Here is a 254-nt window from a genome sequence, read left to right on the forward strand (position 1 = left end):
ACACACACACACACCAGAGAGAGAGACAAACACACATAATTTCTTATATTCCTTTTGCCTATGGTGTTAGTAGTTGAGCAAATTTTTGCATGGTGTCCAGGCTTTAAACTCTGTGCTGGTTAGTTTCTTGTCAATTTGAGACAAGCTAAGGAAACGTGGTAAGTATCTTAATTAAGCATACATCATCATCAGATTAACTTGTGGGTAAGACTGATGCATTCTCTTTATGAGTGCTTAATAGGAGAAGTCCCAAC

Source organism: Mastomys coucha, unplaced genomic scaffold, assembly GCF_008632895.1.
Source record: "Mastomys coucha isolate ucsf_1 unplaced genomic scaffold, UCSF_Mcou_1 pScaffold12, whole genome shotgun sequence".
NCBI lineage: Eukaryota > Metazoa > Chordata > Mammalia > Rodentia > Muridae > Mastomys > Mastomys coucha.